The sequence below is a fragment of the Protopterus annectens genome, chromosome 6.part0 (assembly GCF_019279795.1).
Source record: "Protopterus annectens isolate FY-2018-M chromosome 6.part0, PAN1.0, whole genome shotgun sequence".
NCBI lineage: Eukaryota > Metazoa > Chordata > Ceratodontiformes > Protopteridae > Protopterus > Protopterus annectens.
The window spans coordinates 681,928,745-681,952,124 of NC_056737.1; positions in this window are offsets into that span (position 1 = coordinate 681,928,745).

A 23,380-nucleotide genomic window follows, 5' to 3' on the forward strand; every position below is an offset into this window, starting at 1 on the left:
AAAGGAAGCTGGTAGAAAAATGTAGCATTAGGAGATAGTGTCACAAGGGAGAGCACTAGTGAATAAAACATCTCTGCTAGCAAAAGTGACCGCATCTGAAATTAAAGGGAAAAAGGAAAAGGAAGTGGTAGAAAAAATGTAGCATTAGGAGATAGTGTCACAAGGGAGAGCACGAGTGAATAAAACATCTCTGCTAGCAAAAAAAAAAGAAACTGAAACAAGGTCATAGTCGCAAGGGAGAGCACTAGTGAATAAAACATCTCTGCCAGCAAAAAAAAAAAAAAGGAAACTGAAACAAGGTCATAGTCACAAGGGAGAACACTAGTGAATAAAACATCTCTGCTAGCAAAAAATAGGAAACTGAAACAAGGTCATGGTCACAAAAGAGAGCACTAGTGAATAAAACATCTCTGCCAGCAAAAAAAAGGAAACTGAAACAAGGTCATAGTCAGAAGGGAGAGCACTAGTGAATAAAACATCTCTGCTAACAAAAAACAGGAAACTGAAACAAGGTCATAGTCACAAGGGAGAGCACTAGTGAATAAAACATCTCTGCTAGCAAAAAATAAAAGGAAACTGAGAGCACTAGTGAATAAAACATCTCTGCTAGCAAAAAAAAAAAGGAAACTGAAACAAGGTCATAGAAGATGAAAACAGTTTCAACTGAAACAAGGTCATAGAATATGAAAACCGTTTTGTAGAGATACAAAAAACAGTACAAAAGACTTGTGGTGGGATTATAAAAATGTGCTTAGTTGCAAGAGATACTCCAATGTAAGTATATTGGAAAATGACCAAGGATGATTTACAAAAGCTGTTATATCAAAGTACATGCAACTTGCAACTCATCACAGATGATTTGTTCTGAGTTTAACTGGCTGGTGCAAATGCTTTATTCACCTCCCCCCCAAAAATGATCTGATAACAGTGTAGAGGTACATGTGTGGCTCAGTGTTTTCTGCTGTGAATTTTGCTACACCACTTAAGTTTGGCGTACTAAGTATACAGAAGACACATCAGTACCTCTCCAGTTACAGAATGTATACAATTTAAAATACTGGCCATATGCTGAGCTTTCCTGAAGGTCTCATCTTCCACTCTAATGTCAGTACGACAGGTTTCTTGAACTGATGGCAAATGGAATGTCTTCTTGCTCCAAGCTGCCATATAGCTTAGCCTAATACGCTGATTTCTCTAATCGTTCATGAGTAGTCCATATAGAGCCCTCTTTTTCAATCACATCTTGATGTTAAAAGGAAGATGTTTGTCACAAATTAATTCCAAGGTGCTGGCATTGTTTGTGAATTTGGTCTTATGTAAAAGAAGACGGACTGGAAGATGATGATTGGAAATTCTGATTAAAAAATAAAAAGTTAGAAATGTATTCAATGTTAAAACTCATAAAATTAAATGTACACATGAGGAGTGAGTTAAAGAAAAATAGAAAATTTTGCCTCTTTACTCAAAAGCAGCTCTACTGGAAATATAGTTAAAGCTGACTCAAAGGAGAGTAATGATGATTTTTATAGAGACCTTTCTTTTGGCTACAGCTGTGGACAGCATACATAAAGAAGTGGATTATTTATGAAAAATAGAAAACTACATTAAGTAATCAAAATGTTATTAAAGTAGTTGATGTGACATGTTTATCCATAATATGCGATGCAAAATAAAAACTGTTGGAAGAGAGGCCTCACTGGTTCCACTGTTGGGATACCCAAAAACCTCAACATATGTAAGCATGTTGATTTTTATTCTGCATGCAGGTACATTGATTCTGGGCCATTGCTGAATTTAATCCATCTTAGTAAGATGTTTGGAACCAGCGCTTATTACCATTGCAGTTTGGCTGCAGATGAGAATTCAGCTGGATATTCAACCTGTGGCAACTTCTGTCATTGAAACAGCTATGGAAGGTCATCACAAAATATACATACATAAGTGTTGCTTAGTGCAAGTTGTAATAGGTTCCAAAAAGTTATCTTCTTTCTTATTGATTACATAAAACTAAGGGTTGATAACTGATTAAGCAGGGCTAAGTAAAAAGGAAACCCTGGAGTAAGTTTATGTAGTGATATCTTACTAAGAGGAAAACCAACAATGTAATTAACTCATTACATCTGAGTGATACCGCCAGGTTTTTCTTCAGTTACATTCTACTGATGCCTCTAGGAACCGATATTGCTTGTTTATATTTACGTTAATTCCAAAATCATGGTACATTTAAGGTATTAGAAGATTTCATCTTAAAGCTTACACAGTGGCAGACACAACTGTATTGATATCTGACCAGTGTCTAGTGTAGATAAAGATAAATTAATTGTTCATGAAATTTATGACAATATAAATATAATTGTTTTGATTTGAATAGCTTGACAACGAAGTGGCACAGACAGAACTGCCTAGCCTAATATGAAAGCTCTCAGCTGGGTGAACAAAATGCTGCTAACAGTATGTGTGTAACTTGAGTGGCTGCTGAGATATCGTAAGTTGTTTACAAAATATTACAAATTTTGTGTTTACTGCAATGTATAAAATCCAGTTTAAGACCTAGAACCTGAAGAATACTACCACTATAAAAATAGTTTGTACTGAAGGGTTTGCCATTTACACTTATTTAATAACCACTATTTGTTTGAAATGTGAGGACATAATTTGATTCTATCAAAAAGCTTGGGCTCCACCCATTAGAAGTTACATTGCAAACTTCCAGAGCTCCATTGGAGGAAATGAGTTAAAAGAGAAATTGGCTGGGTGAGGCACCTGTGCCAACCACATTTCCAGATACACTTAAAGATATATTGTACTGTTTGTCATCACCACCTCTTAGTCCACCCATCTATACCCCTACAGTTATTCCACAGACCTTTACAACAGCTCATAAATAATAGTAAGGTTCTTACATACAGCATTGTTTGTCCTACTAATCCTGTCCATAACACAAGCTCAATACTGTCTCTATCATAATTTCGATTAATAATCTTAAATACAGTCTCTCAATTGTTTCCTTCAATGTGAAGGCTGTCAGACTTCTGAAAGCTAATATGGCAGTATAAAAATACAGCATGGCCTTTTTGAGGTGTGCTTTTAAGGTTCTCTATTAAATCAGCAAACACGTAAAATAGCGAATGCTGTTTAATCAAACTTTTTTGTTTGAAACGTCGAAATCCTAAACGCATGGAACAGCGATCCCCCCCCCCCCCCCCAGGGGGAAAAAAAATCACTGGGCCGTTTTCAGGACTTTGCCATTTCCTCTACTATGGTCCGAGCTTGGTGTTGGTATATTTAAGTAGGGGGCTGTGGGGGGCACGGCCCCCCACTTTATTTTGTGTTTGTTTTTTTAAACTCGCTGTTCCGTGTGTGTTTGGCATTTTGCCATTTTGACATTTTAGTATCGATTATACATAGTTCGCTATTAAGCATTCACTGTTATAATATAGACCCGCTTTTAATACCAGTAATAAATCCTGGAGCTGAACTAGTGATAATATATCTCACAGTAAAGCCAACTTATTTACACCATTTACCAAAGCCAAAAGTCAGGTAAAAGAACTGATAGTGGAGTATTGCTTCTGGTAAAAAAAAACATATTCCGACAAACCAAAATGGCATATATGTTTCTGCCTGGTTGTGCACTGAACTCAAGATTTGACTAGCAATGTAATAAATTCCCACCACACACTTCTGAGTTGGGATTCAGTAAATTCATCTGATCTTTTAGTGATACCATTAATGTAAAAATACAGTAATTATGGAGGATTGCAACATTAAATAGAAAGCTAAAAAGAAATTTCTGCCTCTTACATTATATGCACATTGCTTCATGCAACTAGTGGCAAAACCCATTCATATGTGTCTTAGTGCTGGCACATTCAGCACTGTGTAGAACATCAACATAAGATTTAAAGCACTTTTCTTATATTTTTTCAGTTTATGAGCTGCGGCAGTGGTGCTGCGGCAGCGTTGTCACCTCACAGTAAGATGCTGTCCTGTTCGATTCTCAGTTAGAGCGTCTTCTGTGTGGAGACATGCGTGAATGGGCGTACCTTGCGTCAGGGCAGGCAACTCGGCATGTAAAAATCTACTGCCAATCATTAGCGGACCGGAGTTCCGCTGTGGCGACCGCTAACCGAGAAAAGCCGAAAGACACAACAACAACCATAACAGTTCTTTAATAAGGAGGAGAAAGTGTATGTCTTTGACTGTGGGAAGGTTAATTGAGTTTCACATAGCTTCAAGTGCAGTTGATGACAATAGTTCAGTTTTGTAACACCTTTAATTTTAAGAAAGTATGTTGTGCAGTATAGATAATCTGAACTGTAATCTAGCAAATATAATAAATCATGAAAAAAAAACTGTGGGGTAGGCCATTGTGTCAAAGAAATGTACTATGTTTGCTAAAATTTTGAAAAGGATTGGTTAAGTTTGTGGATGCTGCTTTCTAATTCTGTTCACAAACTGTGTAAATATGATTTAACTTGAAGCATACTAATAACCAGGCTGTTAATCAGGATGAATGTAGGTGTGATCAGGACTAAAGGAGACAAGACTATGACGTGGAGAGACTACTACAGGAGAATTAGCATAAGTAAGACTACAGATCGGTACAACATTATCTACTGTGCATTATATAATTTTCCTAACATAAAATGCTGTGATACATTTGCTGCACCACCGGCTGTGAAACAACTAACTTTAATTGAACTCATCCATGTTGTCATAATGTCTGACAGATGAACTGACTGTTAGTAAAATCAGTCTCCTTTACAATGTATTCATAGATGTGCTGTTGAGTGTAAGTCTGTATGGAGAACTAGCTGTCCCACAACCAGCCAGATACCAACTGATATGCCTTCTTAAGCCATTCCCAGCTGAGCATAGAGGTAAAGTGGTGCTTGGGCAGGGCACCTCTGGTGTAAGTTTGCTAGTTGTTTCAAAGGATATGCAGCAGAGGTAGAATTTGGGAAAATAATGTTGTTCAATAGCTGCCTTGTGCCTGCTAGGAAGCAATACCTTTTGGGGGATAGTTGGGGGTACAGATATCTTCCAGTCTTCTACAATATGAATCTTTTATATTTATTGTTGTATGCAAAGGCATTGATATTTTCCCATCTAAATAAATATTACATTTAGAAGTGCATAAAGCATACACAAGACCTAGTAATTACAGCAATAAAGGCTTTGCAAATGTTGGGATTTCACACATCCATGAGACACAGGGTGAGTAGCGACAGTAACATATCACTGTGTATGTAGTGCAGGACATCTATGATAACAAGCAGCAAGTTGTCAGGGTGCAAGACAATGGAGCACAGAAAAAGCAAAAAAGAAATAAGATGCACTTTCCTTGGCAATGCAGAGCACATAATGAGGGTGCTCACCATTAATACATGGTAATGACATTACCAATTATGTTAATGGATCAGTATATAGTTTATGGTTGTATACAGTTGTGTGTGTAAACTAATATGTGTATAGATACACACACGAAAGACAAAAACTGTATATTCTACACAGTGTGTCATAAGCGAGTGCTGTACTGTACATTTTAAAAGTACTGGCCTGCTGTAAGAATACAGTGCTTTAATCCTGTCCCCCATGTTTCACACAAAAGATCCTAACTGTTCTTTCTAAAGATAGTCCGATATAGTATTATAATAGTTGCAGGTGTCTGATTAGAAATCTCTAAAGCTCACAGAAAACTGTCAAAAAGCAGGTGTTCCAGCTATTTTTCAGAGGTATTCATCCTGCAAGATTGGCTTCAGTAGAAGATACTAATAGTATCTCATCAACAGAAGAAAAATAACTTCCTTTTATGATATGGTGTTTCTATTTTACTGCTCAAATGTCATTCTGTTATCATTTGTCTTGTCTGTACCTGATAAACTTTAATGATGTAGATGAATCAGTAAGCAGTTAAATTTCATTACTTTGAAGAATGTTTCCGGTTAGCAAATGGATCATTCAACTTTGACATAATTTTTCTGCTCTTGTATATTTATGAGATATTTTAAGTGCTATACCATTTTCTAATGTATTTGCAGTTGAGCTTTATAATAAAATAATTGCAAACAAATTTAAAAATGGCCTGCACAACGGACAGCGATTGTTTTCAAAAACGTGACAGCAATATTTTTCTTTTTGCAGATGCATGTTATACACAGCAAATAGCAATGACTAAACATTGTTAACAGTTTTTAATATGTAGTTCCTCAATACAGACAATGTTAATTTCAACTGTGCAGAACAGACATTGAAAATAGGTACATGCTCAGCTCCTGGAAGAATATTCTTTCTATAGGCATTGTCCTTAATCGTGGCATTGCAGAGGGAGAAGGACAATTTAAATATGTATAGGGTAATCTAAAATATATTAATTAATGGAAGGGGGATTATAAGTAAAAAAAATCACATGATGCAAGAGAAAGCAGACAGGATAATGATAGGATACTCTGGATTTGTGAGAAAAAAAGACAGTGAGAGGTTCTAGAAAATAATAGAATGCATACAATCACAGAGGAAGAAAGATGTGAAGGGAAAGCATTGTTACCTTGAAGCATGGTTTGTCTATTAAAAGAAGAAGGGGGGACTCTCGATGCTGAGTTGGAGGACATTGAAGTGAGTATGTAGAGGTGCTTGACCAATTTCTGTATTAGCCTTAAAACAAAGTATGGTAATTTTTGACTTATCCTACAGTCACCCTTGAGATGGTACAATGTTTATTTTTCTATAAGTACTTCTTGCTGCATTAGAGGGGTAGTATCATACTTAAATGGCTCAAGGGCCAGATGAGGCTGAGACTAGGGAGCTGAGGTGGGACTTATTGTAAAAAAAAAAAAAAAAAAAAAAAGCCAGCCAAGCATTCTGAAAAAAAGAGTCACTTGGACGGACGGACGGACACACACACACACCAGTCTCATTCTAACACAAATATACACATATCCACATGTGCTGCACTATGGCTGTGAAATTAATCATTCTTTGCTGTGGGTACCTGGAAGCTGCTACATGATTCATATATTAAGTGATTCACATCTCTGGACCTTGCTGCAGTAAAAAATACTGAATGCAAATTCTGCAAGTGTGGCTAGCAGTGCAGGTACCTACATATACCTCACCTGTTTAGGATAGCTGCTGTCATACTACTATTGGTCTGCTCAAACAGACCACCAGAAGAGCTGTCTAGAATCTATGTACTTCTGCTGGTGATCTGTTCTGGTCACCAGGATGCCTGTGTCTCATAGCGTCTGTAGTCGCATCAGTGATAGAGAAGAGCTACTACAAGCAATCACAGCTACAAAGGTAAGCATTTGTCAATGTGGCACAGGTAGTAAACTGGCATTTTTTATTACAAAAAAGCAAGTAAGATTTTGGCCCAGTTTGTGGGTCAGATTAGAAGTGTTAATAGGCTACATATGCCCCATAGGCCAGGAGTTTGAGAATGCTACTTTAGAAGGATTAGATAATAACTGTGTTAACTATGAAAACCAATGAAGTGGAAAAGAAAACATGGCATAGTCGTTATCATAAGGTATGAAACATCATAGGCAGTCATTTGTCGATGCTGAATGTTAGCTTGCATTGCTAGTGTTGTATTGGGCTGCAATGAAGTAAGGGAATGGTGAGGGTTGAAACAGGAAGTTGTTTGAGACAACACATCATACATGGTAGACTGCATTGTTATTCATTCATTCTCCAGAACCATAAGTATTTATGCAAAAAGGATGATTAATTTTAAAATTAGCCAATTATGTATGTATCAATTACACTGCTTTCACAAGCACTTTTAGAAGCATTAACAAACAGTTCAGTATCTTAGAATTACTTCTTACTATCAGATGCACTATAATGGAGTTGTTGAGCGTAATCATTTGGGCTCACAACATTATCAGAACCTGCCATCTTTAATTGGGTGACCTTCCAGCTATTGATGAGCAACATGTAACATTTGCATAAAGTGTGAAAAAGCAAAGTGGCTCCAAGATTGTCTCCCATGAATGAATGACTATGGATTTAGGACTGTTACTTTTTTGTATGCCCGAACAGTATAGCAGAATATCTTATAAGGCTGGGGGCAATGCTAATGGTTTAAACTGAGGCAGATTTTGGAAGTCGTGCATAAATAGGACAAGTGCTGCACCAGATGGTTGAAGCAAAATACTCATTTTGCATTTATTTTGCCATGACATAATCACTATCAAGTATTTGAGAATAGAGGATGTCAAACAAATAAGGATATAAAATTATATGTTGCTTCCCAGTGGTCAGTTTTTTCCTAAGTAAAACTTACTTTTTTTATGTTAAAAAAATTATCTTCCAGGCTAGAAGAAGTGAGCTCCTTCATCCACATGTGCATGTAATTGTGATGCCCCACCCACCCCTGAACCAGTAATCAAGGGGCCTCAGTCCTCACCACTGGCACCAGTGGGGGATCACTGAGAGGATGACAAGGCACACACACACAGTATTACCAGATGTGGCTCTGCATCAAGTGCAATTTCTCTTAAGAGCACACAGAGACTACAGTCTGTCCGGGCTGGTTTCTCCCTCTTTCTCCAGATCCCCAGTAAGACTCCCCACTGGGACAGCTATAGAGTTGAGATCTTAACTGAATGACCAAGCCAGGACCTCCAGCACCCTCTCTGTCCAACCACTGTTTCATGTCCCTGCCCAAGAAGCTGACACACACACCCTTTGAGGTTTGATTTACACACACACACACACACACACACACACACACACACACACACACACACACACGTGGGAAAGGCTGGCACAGGTTTACTAGCTATGCCCCCTTTTACTCAGAGTAAAAGGTAGTTATCACTGCCACCAGCCAGCTCCTTATCAGCTACCTTAAGGCCCTTAAAGTGTGCCTAATCTTACTATGTAATGTTACTATTAATACAAATGGTAGTTTGACCAAGAGCAAGGTTATTAGGAGTGGCCCGCAGTGTCATCAAATAAATATTTAAGTACTCTCAGAACTTGAATATCTTTAGACAGATCAGCCACACTGAATGTTTAAATATATTTAATAATAAATAATAAAAGAACAAGACAATACTAAATATATACTTATAGTGACACCAGAGTTCAAAATCACAGGAAATATTTAAAACAACAGTGCAGGGCAGTCTCAAGAAAATATCTAAACTAAGCTTTGCTATATTCTTTACTATAGAGTTACTATTCCCCAGGAACTTGCTTACAGAGCAAGGCAGATGTGGTGAATGGATCTTCTCTAGTTGTCTGTTCAGAGACAAAATACAGAATGCTGTGTCTCTCTCAGGGACTTCTCAGATTAATATAACAAATATTACTGCTGGACTAGCTTGCAGAATGACATCATTTCTTGTCATCTGAATTCTAGTCCACTGAACCAAAACAACCATATGGCAGCTGGTAGCATTTATCATCTACTTCTAAAAAATACATAGACAAGGGCTTTTCCTCAGATCTTTGGCAAATGCTGGAAGTCATAAAACACTTCCAAGATAATACATAATGCTTCTCAGCACAGACTCTGTGTCTCCAGCCTAGCTTATAAAGTAATTTAATTTCAGCTATTTTTCAAAAATTTACTAAACTGAGGTTAACCTCCTGTATCCCAGTTTCCACTGTTAAAATACATACATCTAAAAAAAGTCTCAAGGCAAGGTTCATCAAAGGTACAGCCACAGTTTATCCACGAAAAATCAACGAAGAATCCATTAATACAAAAGATAAGTGCTTTCGTCCAAACCAAATGAAAGAACTATATCAGACAGTTACAAACCATGGAAAGCCAGTATAAGTAATACAAACAAAAATGACATCACTTCCCCTAACTATTTAAAGACATATTCTTCCCATTAACACTTCATATACATTACTGTTATAGTAGATAAAATTAAGTTCACAACCTATCACACATACTTTAAAAATACAAATTATATATGCTAAACACAAAAATTATACTTCAAATGTTTGTGTTTGTTATTTTTCTAAAGCTTTTAAATGTAAAATACATTTCAAAGAACACTGGTCATTAAGGCCAGGACTAGCAAAAGCATTAACTTTGAGCTGCCAATAAAGCTCCCCCTCTTCTAAACGGAGGGGCCAAGGACCACCTCTGATATTCTTGCTAACATTATCAATTAGATAGTTGAAAGAATGCCCATGGTTCTCAGAGACATGTTTGGCCAAATCATTCATGTTATTGGCTTTCCCAATATTATATTGGTGTTCATATACTCTCATTTTAAAGTGTCTCTCTGTTTTCCCAATATAGAACACTGGGTAGTATTGGCATAAGGCAATGTACACAATACCACAACTTTCACAGCTGTATTTACCTCTAACCTGATATGTTACATTATTAAGAGTAAAAGAACTAATAACCATCATACATTTACAGAAATTGCATCTGCCACATTTGGTCATTCCCACTTTTAATGGATACGCCCTTGTTATTTTCAAACATATTCTTTAGGTTATTCTCTCTTTTAAAGATCAACCCAGGGCTAAGCACTAATTTTGTGTTGGATGAAAGGGTCATCCAACAAGATGCTCCAGTTTTTCAATAGGATGTCTTGTACAGACCCAGCATCCATAGAGAAAGTGGTAATAAATTTAAAAGTGTGGTTATTACCAACCTCATCTACCATGTATCTATTTGGTTCCCCAACCATAACATCAACCTGACCATTAAATGCCAACCCATTCAGGGGTGATTCCATTGTTTCTTCCTTGGTTTTATTCAGTAAGGGCTTGAACCAACCACTAACTCTTTCTTTTTTCATAGACGTCATTTATAATGACCTCTATTAGTGCTAAGGGGTAGCATCTCTTCAAAAACATATTTTTAATAGTCCCACATTCAGACATGAATTCAGAGTCTAGTGTGGTCATCCTAGCAGCCCATACAAGTTGACCTTTTATTACCGCTTTTTTCTGGTGAAATGGGTGGAGCTATTAAAGTGCAATAGTGTATTGGGGTATGTTGGTTTTCTGAAGATCTTAGCTGTATATCTCCCATTTATAAGATCATTTGATAATTCAACATCTAAGTAGGAGATAGTGTCAACCCTAAATTCAAATGTAAATTTGAGGAATGATGTAAATCCAGAAATGGTATTGACAAAGTTTTCCGCATCACCTAACAAAATCACCCTGAAAAATGAATATGTCATCCAAAAATCTAGTGTACCAGAAAACTTTGTCAATATATAAGGGATTCTTAAATAAGAATCCCCCCTCCTAATATGCCATTACGCAATTAGCAAAGCTACCCCCACAGGGGGAACCCATAGCGACACCAGTTTGTTTATAAAAAATATTCACAATTAAACATCAGCATGTTATTATGTAGAACAATTTCCAACAAATATTCTATAAGATCCACTTCGGATGATAGGGCCCCTTTTAAGGAAAAAAAACTCTCTGACCCAACTGATGCCAAGGTCATGGGGGATCACTTTATAAATATCCTTGACATCAATGGTTAGGAAGTTGCAATTGCCCTGAAAATTTAAGCTGTTTAAGGATTTTAAGAAATCCCATGAATCCCTACAAATTTGGGATTCACTACCTAGGAATTTCTTAAGTTTCTGATCCACAAGCTTAGCACATTCATACATTATACAATTCCTACCATCCAGTATAGGTCAGAATGGAGGGTTTTGCAAGTCTTTGTGGATCTTGGGAGGTCCAAATATTACTGACGTAAGGGGGGGTCAAGATGTTAAGATAATTCAAGGTTCCCATGTCAATACGGTTATCTATAAATAGGTCATTGATTGATTAAAGACCAAATCCTCTGACAGGCACCACTGAATTCATTTAAGGAAATTTTTAAATAGGTGTCAACATGTAACATCTCAAGCATTTTATTCCTATAATCAAACTCATTCATAAAAATAAGACCCCCACCTTTGTCAGGTTTTAGAATTAGAATATTTTGTGTTTTCAATAAATCTAAAACATTCCTTTCACTATCAGATATATTAGGTACATATGTTCTTCAAGGTCGTTTACACAGTAAACTTCTCATGTCTAATTCACAAAGTTTCTCAAACAATAGTACTAGGATGTTCAAGGGTGGATTATATACACTAGAGACATGTAATTCATCATTAATATATGTGTTCTGACCTAAAAGAAATGCAAGATTTAACTTGTGTGTAAAAATTTTTAAGTCCAGCAATGTTTTTGCCAAGTCCACCCTTTTACTGGACACAAATGAAAGTCCCTTTGCTAGCAGATCAGTAAGTTCATGAGGAGGGTCAAATTCCATATAATTATATATACGAAAATCACCACTAGAATTTAAATGTATCCGTAGGTGATCACAGTCATTAAGAATAGGACCGTTGTGATTAATATGTTCTATCTCTGATGTTTGTTCCTCTTCTGCTTCTGTGTGTTCCAAGAACCTCTGTTCGGCTGTCTGCCATTCACCTTCACAGCCATCTGAAAATCTTGATTGTGAACTGTTGGAATTCTCCTGCCATTGCTGAAGGCATTCGCTACATTTGATAGGTCCAATCAAGTCATCTGACTCAGTTTCCTGAGTAACAGGGACATTTTGATTATTATTAATGACTGCAAGCATATCATTATGATAATGTGCTATAGGTTGCCTTATCACATTGGTTGGCACCTTATGAATATTCAATGTGGGTGGAGCAGGGCAGGCAACACAATTTTGATAGTCTTTCCGATCGCGTTCTAATTTCTTTACTTTAATGGATTTAAGCTTCATAAGTGAGTCCTCTATGCTCTTAAAAATATGGTCGAAGTCATATTTATAGCAGCAAAAGTCTGCATCTTCTTTAATACAGATTTCTAAGTACAATAATTCATCCTTCAGAGTCGCCATTGTAGCATTGTAATCATTTATTAATAAAAGCAGAAATTCACAGCCGTGGTTGTCAAAAAGCTGTGTTAGGTATTTAAAGAAAGGGGAATTGTGAAAAAGCCCAGTTGGGTAACACCACTGCTGCAAACCCTTAGGTATCTGGCATCTGCTGACACATTCCTGTAGATAAGAGACTTCTAGTTGCAGTTTTTTTGAATTTATTAAGTTTGGAATCAAAAAGTTTCAAGTTATTCACAATGTCTGTTCCTCTTTGAGCATTTAAGGTATGAGTGCTTACAGTTGAAGGATCAGGTAAGTCCACAGGTTTGTTAAGGCACTCAAGTAAGGAAGGTACCATACCTTGTGTTGTAGGGAGGTTAAAGCCATTCACAGGAGAAATATGTGAAGGGCCAGCCACAGGCTGGTGCTGAGATACATGTAGGAATGACAGGGGTGCATCATCCATAACCTCTACCAACTCACTAGTGCCATGCCGTGCATGGGGAATAGTCATAGCAGCCTGTGCATTTGGCAGTTGTATTCAGTCTTTTGGTTAAATCATCCACTTGTTTAGCCAAACGATGAATAATAGATGTCAAATTTAGAACAACATTTGCTTCAGTAGTGGAGTTTGAATTTATAACAGCATTCGCTTCAGTAATGTTCTCCAGTGAGAAAGACAACTGAGGAGTAGGAGGTGAACCACTTGCCATAATACCAACTAAAACAACACAACAAATTATGTAACTACTCAAAAAGAACTCAAGGCAAGGATCATCAAAGGTACATCTACAGTTTATGCATGAAAAATCAGTGAAGAATCCAAACAGGTTAATGCAATCAAGGTAACCTTTTTCATCCAAACCAAATGAAAGAATTTCATCAGACAGTTACAAACCATGAAAAGCCAGTATAAGTAATTCAAACAAAAATTACATCACTTCCCCTAATAACCATTTAAAGACATATTCTCCCCATTAACACTTCATATACATTACTGTTATAGTAGATACAATTAACTTCACAACCTATCATACATATTTAAAAAATTCAAATTACATAGGCTAAACACACAAATTATACTTAAAAGGTTTATAAGTGTTTAAGTTATCTTTCTAAAGCTTTTAAATGTAAAATAAATTTCAAAGAACACTGGTCATTAAGGCCAGGACTAGCAAAAGCATTAACTTTGAGCTGTCAATAAAGCTCCCGCTCCTCTAAATGGAGGGGCCAAGGACCTCCTCTGATATTCTTGCTAACATTATCAATTATTAGATAGTTGAAAGAATGCCCAGGGTTCTCAGAGACATGTTTGGCCATATTGGCTTTCCTAATATTATATTGGTGTTCCTATACTCTCAATTTAAAGTGTCTCTCTGTTTTCCCAATATAGAACCCTGGGCAGCATTGGCATAAGGCAATGTACACAATACCACAACTTTCACAATTGTATTTACCTCTAACCTGGTATGTTACATTATTAAGAGTAAAAGAACTAGCACCCATCATACATTTACAGAAATTGCTTCTGCCACATTTTGTCATTCCCACTTTTAATGGGTACGCCCTAGTGTTATTTTCAAACATATATTTACATCTAAATAGTCACAACAGTGCATGTACATTTCTGTTCTTTTCCAGTAGAGTACACTGTGGATACATTTCAAGCACTTTGCAAAAACTTTTTCAACACACACTTCTGTACCAGCAGTTTGATATACAGATGACATGCAATTCTTATACATTTGTAACACAAGCATCTTATATAGATCATGTTGATATTCACAAATGGCATGTAATTATTTACAAAATTCCAGATAGCTGTGCTGGCGGTATCTCCCTTTGTCACACTTCTTCCACCCTCAAAGACTCAAGCTAGTTTTTCAAGTGACCCTTGAGAAACATTGCTTGAGATGGATGAGCCTATCTGGGAACACATTAGCCCATTCCCTGTCTTGAGATTCCATCTGCCTTGGCATTGCTGACCCCAGTACAGTGCTGCACTGTCCTATCATATGCCTGTAACCCTAGACTTCACCATATTAATTTGGGATTTTGATGGCTGTCTGTCTGTAGCCATAAATCCCCCTCAGACTCCTCCTGCCTCCTACTGCAAATACTCATCACAAGGGCCTCTCTGTCATGGTAAGGTTTCATCATGTTAACATAGTGGATTTTGTGCCCCTGCCTAAAATGTCTGCCATGTAGTTAACATCACTGACCTTGCTTACCACTTTGAAGGGTCTGTCCCAAGCTGCCTGCAGCTTGTTGTGTCTGACAGGAATGAGAACCATAACCTGCTGCCCCACAGCATACTCTCTAGCTCAAGCATTCATGTCATACAAGAACTTTTTCTGCTGTTGGGCTTCTGCCAGTTCTCCTGGGTCAAGCCCATGAGTTCCCTAAGTCTTGTCCTGAGATTTAGGACATATGCCACAACAGACTCCTGGTGGGATTCACACTCACCCTCCCACTCATCATGAAACAAATCTAGAGGTGACCTCACCCTATGCCCACAGAGCAACTCAAAGGGTGAAAAGCCTGTGGATTTCTGGGGCACCTCTCTGTAAGCAAAAAACAATGGGACAGATATTTGTCCCACTCCCTCTTAAATTGGTCTGCAAATGCCCATAACATGGTCTTTAATGTAGACTTTAACCTCTCCACCAGCCCATTAGTATGGGGATGGTAAGGGGTGATCTTTAGGTGCTTCACCCCACAGTGCTTCCACAGCAGGTTTGACATGAAATTGGCAGCTCTGTCAGTCAGTATTTCTTTTGGGAAACTACCCTGCTGAAAATCTATAACAAAGCATTTGCCACCTTTTCAGCCTCCGTGGAGGACAGGGCCACTGCCTCAGGGTATCTGTTAACATAATCTACTATCACTAGGATATACATCCTCCCTGTAGAACTTAGGGTATTTGGAGGCCCCACAGTATCCATAGCTATACTCTGAAATGGCTTCTCAGTCACAGGCAAAAGCATCAAAGGAGATTTCACCTTGTCTCCTGCCTTGCCTACCTTTTCTCACTGCTCACAGGCCCTGCAGTACCTGGTTATATCTCTGGAAATTCCAGGCCAATAAAAGTTCTGCATAATATGTCTCTTTGTATGCTTTATACCCATATGACCTGCAAAGGGAATGCTATGGGCTATGGCTAGAAGTGCCAGATGGTAAGCTCTGGGCACTACCAACTGCTGTATTCTCTCACCCTCTAGCCCTCACTTAGGAGACCACCCTCTATACAGCAACCCTTTGTCCCAGTATACAGATTCCCCCTTTCCTTGAGAATCAGGTGCCTCACTAGCAACCTTCCTTAGGCCTTGTAATATAGGGTCTGAGAGCTGAGTCTGTCTCAACTCTCCCTTCCCAGCTCCCCTTCCACAGGAAGTCTGGTATCCTCTGACAGCGGTGCCCCTCACTGTCAGCCTGATACTACTACTCACCTCTGCCCTTGCAGTCACTCTGTCCAAGTGAACATCAGTGCCCACAAGCAGCTGTGGCTCACCTTCAGTCTCACTGCAACAGGGTAGCTCCCTCCCTGAAGTAACCACCTCACCAGTCCTGGCTTAAAGTGTGCTATCTGTCTGGGTCCAACCCAGTCATCCAGATCCACATACTTGTCTCCAAGCCTGACTGTGTGTAACTGCATGCACACAAGGTGCTGCATTATCAGAATCATTCCCTATCAGGCCACCTGCAGGGATATCCTCAAACACACCTACTTGCTTGCTTCCTTTTCCACCCTCCCAGTCAAGGTGATCCCTAGCTATAGGTATTTGGAATGGGTCCCTCCTAAAGCTCTGACTGGAGTAGACTGCTCAAGCAAGTAGTGCTCCCCTTTAACCATTGCAGGTTCACAATGGTTAGGTCATAAGCTGTGTGTCTCTTACCAGTGGCCTGTTTTCCATCTACAAAAATAGGATATAACCTCTTGTGGCAGTTTGGTACCCTTGTTGCCTCCAAACAACCTACTGCTGCATTCTGTCATTCCCATTTACTAGCTCTCCCACCATTTGTTCCCCACCTTGCCTCCATGGACATCTATATGCTACATGGCCTCACTGGTTGTATTTAAAACATTTAATCCTTGGTCCTGACCATGTACCTGAACTAGCGGCTTCCCCTGCTACTGGCAGACTCTGGAGTGGTTTAGGCTGCCCACCATGGGTTCCCTTAAACCCATGAGCAGCACTGGGTATCCCTTTCCTGTGCAGTGATGCCCTGATTGCTAGGTATAGGTTTCCCCTTTTCCCCAACTCATCTGCGGTATTACATTCCCTATTTGCTAACCAGATTCTCATGTCCTCAGGCAAAGTGCTAAGGGCTTGTTCCCCCACCAAAAGGTCTGCCAGACCTTCAAAAGTGGTGACCTGATATCCATTCACTCATCTATGAAAATAAGTGCTTAACTCAACAATATATTCACACACATATTCATCTGCCTTGCGTCTATACTCACAAAACTTTTTTTCTATAAGCTTCAGGTGTTAACTTAAAACACTCTAAACAATTTTTAACAGTATTATAATTTAAGCAATCAGTATAAGACAACTTAGAAATAGCAGTTACAGCTTTACCATGGAGTAAGAGGGTCAGGAAGCATAACCAAAGCCCTTGGTCAGCATTATGCTGTTTACATACCCTTTCAAACATATGAGTAAAACTATCAAAATTATCACCCTGTGTAAATTGTGGAAGAAATTTACAGACCTTTGTTGCTTCTGGGGCTCGGTTATTCCCTTCCTCATTATCTCCATGACTCTGGCAAAGAGACAGCATTTCCTTTTCATGTTGCCTCTGCCTCTCATTTTCTTCAGCCTCCAAATGTCTCAGTCTCTTATTTTCTTTGGCCTCCAGACATCTCTGTCTCTCTGTTGATTCTAATTCCATTTGTTCCTGTTTTTCCTTTTTTTCAACCTCCAAACACTGCGGTCTCTCTGCTGATTCTATTTCCAAATGTTTGGCCTCCAGTTCAAGTCTCTTTAACTCCAGACAGATTTTTAAGTCCTCTGAGGCAAGGTTGAGCTGTCCATTTTCTGAGAGTTGTACATCCCCAAGGCCAGTCTGGTTGTCCTGGTTGCTGGTCTGTGATGCAGCTGTGACAATGGCTGCAATCATTTCTGCTTTAGTCAGGTTGGCATGCAACAGTCCTTTGGCTAGGCACATCTCAGCCAACTGTCTCCTTGTCAGCTTGCCATACTCCTCTGCTGACATTCGTGCCTGTGCTCCCTGACTAACTAAGCTAGCAAACAAAAGTAAATAAATAAAACTATTGTGATGTGGAACTCTGAATGTTCACTATGTGGCTGCTTGAGAGTACCAACACCTTCTTTATGACCACTGTTTAAAGGAGTTCAATATTCTCACCACTGAATCCTAATGTGTAATGTGGTGATCCACCACTGCCAACCAATAAATGCGATGCCCCACCACTGAGCCAGTAATCGATGAGACTCAATCCTCACCACTGGCACCAGTGGGGGATGTACACTGAGAGGATGACAAGGTACACACACACACTATTACCAGATGTAGCTCTCTGCATCAAGTGCAATTTCCCTTAAGAGCACATAAAGACCACAGTCAGTCCGGGGCTGGATTCTCTCTCTTTCTCCAGATCCCCAATAAGACTCCTCACTAGCACAGCTATAGAGTTAAGATCTCAGCTGAGTGGCCAAGCCAAGACCTCCAGCACCCTCTCTGTCCAACCAGTGCTTCATGTCCCTGCCTAAGTAGCTGACACACACACTCTTTGAGGTTTGATTTATACATACACACACACCTGTGAAAGGCTGGCACAGATTTATTAGCTGTGCGACCCTTTTGCCCAGACTATAAGGTAGTTATCACTGACACCAGCCTGCACCTTATCAGCTACCTAAAGGCCCTTAACAAAGGGTGTCCAGTCTTACTGTGTAATGTTACTATTAATACAAATGGTAGTTTGACCAAGAGCAAGGCTATTAGGAGTGGCCTACAGTGTCACCAAATAAATATGCAAGTACTCTCAGAACTTAAATATATCTAGACAGATCAGCAGCCACAATGACATGTTTAAATATATTTAATAATAAATAATAAAAGAACAAGACAATACTAAATATATATTTACAGTGACAGCAGAGTTCAAAATCGCAGGAAATATTTAAAACAACATTGCAGGACACTCTCAAATAAATGAAAAATATCTAAACTAAGCTTTGCTATATTCCTGACTATATCTAAGAGAGTTGCTATTCCCTAGAAACTTACGTACAGAGCAAGGCAGATGTTGTCCAGGCAAATACAGAATGCTGTGTCTGTCTGAGAGAGTTCTCAAATTAATATTTCAAACATTACTGCTGGTCTAGCTTGTAGAATGACATACTTTCTTGTCATCTGACTTCTGTTCTCCAGGCCCAAAACAAATATTGATGGCAGCTGGAAGCATTTAGCATCTACCTGTAAAAATACATAGACAAGGGCTTTTCCCCAGATCTTTGGCAAATTCTGGAAGTCATAAAACAATAAAACACTTCCAAGACAATACAGAAAGCCTCTCGGCAGAGACTATATGTCTCTGGCCTAGCCTAGCCTATAAAGTAATTTAAATTCAGCTATTTTTCTAAAAGTTACTGGACTGAGGTTAACCACCCATATCACAGCTTACACTGTTAAATACATACATCTAAACAGTTACAATATTGCATGTACATTTCTATTCTTTTCCAGTAGGGTACACTGTGGATATATTTCAAGCACTTTTCAAAAACCTTTTCAATGCACAGTTCTGTACCAGCAGTTTGATATTGACATGCAGTTCTAATACATTTGTAACCCAAGCATCTCATATAGATCATGTTGATATTCACAAATAGCATATCATTATTTACAAAATTCCAGATAGCTGTGCTGGCGGTATCACATTTTGTCACAGCAATATAAAATGATGTTTTTGAGTAAGCAAAATAAAAGTGACATATTATTCTTATCTATTACAACAGTAGTTGTAAATACCATAATGTTCTATGTTGTTCCCCAAGTCATCCTGTTATAGCAAGTGCATTTGTATGGTAGAATTGATATGCTGCATTTTAGTGCCCCTTTGCTTTGTTGAATGAGTATAGCATTCTGCTGCACAGAGAGCTATATTACAGGACTGTCAAGGTAAGCTGTTTTACACATTTTAAAGGCAAAATGGTCATGCAGAAACAGCATATGTCATATTGATTTTGATAAAAAAACAGCTTTTACTAGTGTGCCTTTGTGTGTTTGAATTACTATGCTTTGTGTAGTTAAATAAATACAGCATTCAACCGCACAAAGACCAGTAGCACATAAGTTCACAGGTGTGTATTAGGCTAATGGCTGTAGAGCCTTTACAAGCCTAGCCCATAGGATTACCCTGGCATTGTGCCACCCGACCTTAGTTCCCAGTGCCTCTGCCAAGTAGAGCCACTGGAGTGATCCCCCGGGTGAATTTTCTATTTCCCATCCAGTCATCAAGATTTCTCTTGAAGAGGGCCAGTGAGGTGCTCTGTTTGACATGTATGGGAAGTCTATTCCATAGCATGGGCAGTCTCTGGGTTATGAACCTGTCCCTCCAGCATGTTCTGTTGATTGTGGTAATGAGGTCGAGGTCTCTGGAGCATGTGGTACGGAGGGATTGGGATTTCTTTAGATGTAGCATTTCTAACAAAGCTGAGTCAGACATGGCTTTGTAAGTCAAACAGAGATTGCCTCTAAGGCGGTATGAGACAGAGAATAGTTGTTTTTTGAGTCTGTCCATATAGGACAAGTGTTTAAGGCTGAGAATCCTCTTTGTGAGGTACTTTTGCAGCCTCTCCAGTTGTTGCAGGTGTCTAGTGAGGTACATGCATACCTCTCAACTGTCCCTGATTTTGACTCAAATGTTAGCTCTGTCCCTCTTAATCCCTCCTAAAACTAGTGACTTTTGGAGGAAAGGTGGTGAATTACACATAATGAATAATGACAATAATTAAGAGTTATAGACTTCTTTTACTTCAGAAAATGTGTATTAATTCATATGCTCTGATTCTGTCAATGTTTCAAGTTAATAGCACTAATATTTTAAGTGTCCCTGATTGTCCCTGATTTTTTCTTGACTTGTCGCTGATTCTGTTGAAATTTGTCCCCGACTGGTTGAGAGGTCTGAGTACATGCCAAATGGGGCATTGTACTCAATGACTGGTCTAATGAGGGAAGAGTAGAGGGATACAATGACCTCGTTCTTCCTGGATGCAGAACCCTTAGTAATGAGATGTGCCACATAAAGACTTTCTGACCACAGTGGCAATGTGGTGGTCGAAAGAGAGGTTGCTGTCAACCTGTGTTCCCAGATCTCTTAAAAATGCCTTCTGTGTTCAGTGGACTAACAATGATGTAGTAATTCATGGGAACCAGGTTTTTCCCAAACTGGATGACAACACATTTTTTGGCACTGAGCTTAAGGCCATGGTTCTGACACTAGTTGTTGGTCTCAGTAAGGCCTTTCTGTAGGATGTCAACATCACTTGGGGAGTTAATAATAGCTCACAACCTGCAGTCATCCGTGAACTTTGACAGCCAGCGTCCCTTCGTGTTGGCATGGACTTAACAGAAGTATATACCAAACAAGAGAGAACCCAGGACTGAACCCTGTGGGACTCCATTCATGACTGGTTGGCAGTCTGACTTGGAGTCAGCTACTTTCATGCTGTAGGTTCTATCTCTGAGCCACTTTTTGCAACCCACCTAGTGATATAGGGGTTGATGCCTAGCTTACTGAGTTTTTCTATGATTCCTGAGTGGGGAATGGTATCAAAGACCTTGGCCAGGTCAAGGTAGGCTGTGTGAACCACCTTGCCTTCATCCCCAGCTCTGGTGACTGACTCAAAGAAGTCGACCAAGTTCAGCAGGCATGATCTAACCTTCACAAAACCAAACTGTGTGAGATCCAGAGTTTGGAGATTCCCTATATCCTTGTTTATTAGGTCCATGATGATGCATTCCATAGCTTTGCGTATCAGACTTGTTAGGCTAATGGGGCAATAGTTCCCAGGGTCTGTAGTTGCTCCTCCTTTGTGGAGAGGGATGACTGTAGCAGTGCCCCATTTGGTAGGGACAAAGCCTGAGGTGAGGCTGTGATTGAACAGGATACACAGGTGAGGTGCCAGTTCACTCTGTAGTTGATGTAGAACACAGCCAGGGATATTGTCAGGTCCCATAGAAGCTGTATTCTTGGCGTTGGATAGTGCTGTTTTAATCTGTGCAGCAGTAATCCTGGGAGTCTGGCACTCTACTGTTAATGTGATAGGTCCTTTGGGAGGGGAGAGCGGGGTAAAGTTGGCACTGAATCTGTCGGCCAGTATATTGGCAATATCTGTTGGCTCAGTATAGGAGGTACCATTGTGCAGTAGCTCAGAGCAAATCTGGGTATTGCCATGGAGACTCTTTACATAACTATAGATAGCCTTGTGGTTGTCTTTACTATCTGCTGAAATTTTGTTTTCATAGCTAGCTTAGAGGATTTGATGAGGGATCTCAACTTTTTGTTGAGGCTGATAAGGGAGATTTTCCAGTCTTGAGACTTCATCTTATTCTGCATCATTTTTCTCCTTCTGTTGTAGAGTTTGTTTATGGCAGGGGACCACCAGATTGGCTTCCTATTTTTGGAGGAGAGGGTCTTGCTTCTATTGGGTATGGCGAGATCCATGCATTTGTGTATGTGTTCTTACAGTGCATTGGTGTATGATTCGGCAGTCATGCAACTATTTTCCATTTGTATAGGTGTCGTGAAGTTAGCCACCTCTGTTTCTCAGATCCCAAAGTTAGCTTTGGAGAAGTTTTTCATGGTGGTTACCTTTGCAGGGGAGGGGGTGGGAGGGATGTGGATTTCCAAGGTGATTAGTTTGTGGTCAGATCTGACCAGTGAGGAGTTGACTATTGGTGTAGAGCAACGGTCGCCCATGTTAGTAATGACCAGGTGAAGGATGTTTCTACCTCTTGTGGGGTAAGAACGAGCTGGTCCAGGGCATTGGAATAATGAATTCCAGGAAACATTGGGCAAGTGTATTGGCACATGAGTAGTTTTCCCAGTTAATGGAGGGGTAGTTTAAGTTGCCCAGTATAAGAGTGTTAGGTTGGACCCTAATATTCTCCAGGGTGCTTAGGAACATGGAGTGTGAATCTTGGGACATGGTTGGGAACCTATAGGAGGCTACAACCTGAATTGCTGTCTTACTCAATGTTAACTGCACCTGAAGTATCTCTGATGTGTTATGTTGTGTTACCAGTCTGGAGGTGTGCTCATCCTTTATGAATATGGAAACATCACTGCCTTTGGAGCTTTGGTCCAAGTTCTGGAGCCGAAAGGTGTGGAATGAGTTATAGCCTGGTAGTGCAGGGATGCTTTCTGCTGCCTTGAACCAGGTCTCTGTTACAGCACAAATGTCAATGTTCTCCATTTTAAGGAGTGCTTCAAGTGAGTGCATTTTGAAATTTAGACTTTAGCATTGGGCAGCATGACCCTCAGATTGCATATGTTTGTAGCTG